Genomic DNA, 4,074 nt, shown 5'->3' on the forward strand with positions numbered 1-4,074 from the left:
CCTATCGAATGGCCTAGAAAACTGAATACTCAAAATATTTCAAAACGATTTAAAAAAAAGCTCGAAACTTTGCGAAAGTTTGTTGATTTTTGTTTAATGTTGCACAAAAATTGGACCTTGGATTTATACGGTTTTTGTTAAAGTATAAACTGTACTTTTATATAAAAATAATTAAAATTAATAATATATTAAAAATATCTATAAATAATAAAATGGATAAGTAGTTAAATATTGTCGATATGTGGGTGTCGTAAAGATTTGATAAGCACTATAGCTAGGAATATTGCCATAATATTAATATTACTAATGAAATGCTATGTCCAGTTTTAATACCGCCTCTTTTTCCATTAAGGCTTAAAAATGGTTTTGGTTAGGAATTGTACCTGAAAATGTGTGCGTACATATATATGTTAATAAATTTGCAAAAGTGTAAATGTATGTACATGAACAAGTAAACTTTCTCGTGTCATCAAATTATTGGCCTTGAGGAGAATGTACCCTGTAGGGAAAACATGAACTAGTGAACCAGATTTGTAGTTCAGTACTAGTTCTTTTTTGCCAAAAACGAACCAGTCCGATAGTAACTAGTTCCTCACCAGTCCAAAAGCAGTGAAATGAGGTACTTTCACTAAACTATTCTATTTTAAATTTTAAAAGCAGGGAAGGTAATCATTATGAGTAAAATAATTTAAATCAGCATTTAATCATTATTTTATAAATTAATATTGCGTTTTATTTTTTCGCTCAAACGGAAATAATTATTATCTGATTTTTATTTTTGGGATTACAAATATGTAATGATTATTTTATGATTTTTATTTTTTCGCGCAGAGATTATCATTAATTTTCAGTTTTATTTTTCCACTTAAAAATAATGATAATTTATAAAATTGAAAAGGCCATAAAGACGCAACCTACTGAAATTTTTACCTGAAAAGTTTGGGTCTTATTCCTTTCATAAGGGTGCGGCTACCTCTCAAAAGGATACGTCGGTTATCACGCTGGTATAGTTTTTGTGTAGCTTAATAATCATTATACTTAGTGATTCCATAAACAAAGGCCAAGATCATGAAGGACAATTGAGAAAGGCAATGCAGTTGCAGAAAAATAGGCATTTAAAAAAAAAGTGTCAAAATAATTACCACTTTCTCACTAAATTGATTTAAAAATGCTAGCAACCACAGCTACCTTTTTTTTAAGAAAAGACAAATTAATTTTTTTATGCAATCCACCACAGCTACCTTAATACAGTCAGTCAATAAAGTTTAGGTACAACGAATTTTTTACAATACGGGCAACTATTTTTTTAATATTTTAGTTTTCGGTAATTTTGTATAAAAATATGGTCAATTCTACAACAAAATCTCCAAAAATCTGAGTTCTAAACCTTGTGCAAAATTTAAGAAAATTCTGCAAAATTTCATTAAAATAATTCACTTTCTATTTACGCTCTCTAGAAAAAGTTTTTTAGCCCATTTAATTTTAGTATAATGAAGTGCAAGTATGAGGAACTAGGACTTACCAAACAACAAAAAAAAAATTGCTAAATATCAATGGTAAGTCCTAGCTACCTCAAACTTGCACTTTGTTATACTAAAATTTAATGGGCTAAAAAACTGAGTACTTAAATTTTTTCTAAAGAGTGTAAATTGCAATACTTGGATGGAAATTCGCAGAGTTTAAACTTTATTGACCGACTGTATATCTTATTTAAGTTAACTACGACAAAAACTTTCGAAGTACTTCATATACATATAAGCTTAAAAAGAACTTAATTTAATTAAAAATCAATATGCTTAAATTTAGACAAGTAAGACAAAGTGAACTAATATTTTTACTTTTAAGCAGAACGGACTTTTGTTTTTATCTTACTACTTAAGTTTAATACTACTACTACTACTAATGTGGCTTATAAGTATTTAATATAGAAGGGAACTGTTTCGACAAGCCTGATTAGAAATGTAGATCTAAGGTGACGAATTTATAACAGGTTGGGAACTATAAAAAATGGATGCAGATGGAACTAGATCTCATCTGTCGAATTAGGAACTGGTTTGGAACTAAAGAAAAGGGGATGCAGAACGAACTAGATCTCATCTGTCGAATTTGGAACTGGTTCGGAACTATAGGAAAAGGGATGCAAAACGAACCAGATCTTATCTGTCGAGTTTAGAACTGGTTCGGAACTAGAGCCAAAGGGATGCAACGGGGGACAATTGACACTTCCTAGGACATCGCAATGTTAAATTCGCCAGTCGCTAGCATGCAAAAGAGAATTAACGCGTACTAGTCATGGTTCCAAACGAACTAGAACCGAACCAGTTCCGCACTAGTTCGTTTCCCTACAGGGTTACTGGACGCAACACTCGGCACGGGCACTTTTGGTAAAGTAAAGATTGGCGACCATCAAATTACGCACCACAAGGTAGCAGTAGAGATATTGGGCCTCATGCATAAAAAGTGAGTTTAAGCACCAACTTGATTTTAAGTACAAATTCTTGAGCTTGAGCTCATCCCTTGATTGCAAAAATTTAGTCTGAGCTTAGACTCATTTTTTATGCATGAGGCCCATTAAATCGCATAAATTGGTTGGAATGGTTGGAAGTGGACCAACAACTTGCTGCCTTCTCGTCAATTTGGTTACGTTGTGTTGACTACCTCCGGAGGCATTATGTATCTTGAGGAGGCCAGACGTAAACATTTGGGAGGCAAAATGCTAGGATTCTTATTCTAAGCTGGGCACTGAGTATTCACACTTTTGTTAACGTATTGAAGCCATTGCAGCTGGCAAGAGCAACATTTTTATATTATTATTTACAAAAATAAAAAGATGAAAGCCACTTAAAGTAATGAGTAAATTTGCGTGGAAGAAAATGAAGAATAAAGGAATTTGTATGATGAATATCGCGGAAAATCGTTTGCATCAAAACTTCTATTCAAATTTGTATTTGAATTATGACATCAACAGGGATGCTTTGAAACGTATCTTTTGAAGAGAAATTTTTATAATTCTTGTGATTATTGATTTTTTTTTAGAATTATAAAAGTTAGTTTATATTAAAAAATATATTTAGACTACAAGTATGTAATGTACTTTTATTACGAATTGAAACGATTTTAATGAGTATTCATAGCTTCATAGCAGTTACATCAAAATGCATATTTGACAAGAAAGAGTACAAAATTGCCCCGTCATAGTGGCGATGATATTTCTGTACAAAAAGTAAACAAAGCCGAATTGCATGTTAAAAGAAAATGCCAGAGCAGTAAATTTTCTCAATAATAAATTTTTCGATAGTAAACGGGGTTTAATTGTGCTATATTCTAAAAATATATGATATACAATGACAGTTAATAAGGAAAATGTGAAAAAACTTTTGTGGAAGTAAAGTGAATTTCAGTGCATTTAAAGTTTCTGATGCGTCGTTTACTTTTAGATCAAAATTATCAAAATCGACAAATTCAAATTAGCGGTACGCCTGACGGTGCCACCTTTGTTCGCTGCATCGTCCATATTAGGACATTACATTATTACATGACGATTTTAAATTCATTTTACATACATACATACATAAGTACCAGTCCATGATGAGAAAATAAACCTAAATTAGTAATTTTTTTATGAATGTAGTTAAAAAGTTCACAGAGGAAACGCCGGAAAACAATGTATGGGCAATGACATTTAATGTATACAAATTTAGATGTCAACAGAATAATACCAACAATAAAAAAGCATAACTGAAGTGTGAGAAGGCTTTTAATGACATTTCTTATAAAATATTTTGATTTTTGCTGGGTGTAACTCAGTCGAAGGGCTATTAAAGAAAATAAAATTCTGAAAAGTAATAAACAGGAAAAGAGTGCACACAAAGTTAATATTTTACCCAAATTCATAAAAAATTAAGAAATCGAATTTTTTATAAAAATGTCACTGTACAGAGCTATATAAATCTATTTTAAATTTTTTTAATAAGGCCACTAGCATATACGGTTTTTATAAATGAATCTTGTAGCTTCACGCTATATAAATACATATGTATGTATGTATGTATGTTTTGGCTGGCGAAATATGTA

Source organism: Rhagoletis zephyria, unplaced genomic scaffold, assembly GCF_001687245.7.
Source record: "Rhagoletis zephyria isolate East Lansing unplaced genomic scaffold, Rhagoletis_zephyria_1.1 Rzeph_scaffold_01636, whole genome shotgun sequence".
NCBI classification, from domain to species: Eukaryota; Metazoa; Arthropoda; class Insecta; order Diptera; family Tephritidae; genus Rhagoletis; species Rhagoletis zephyria.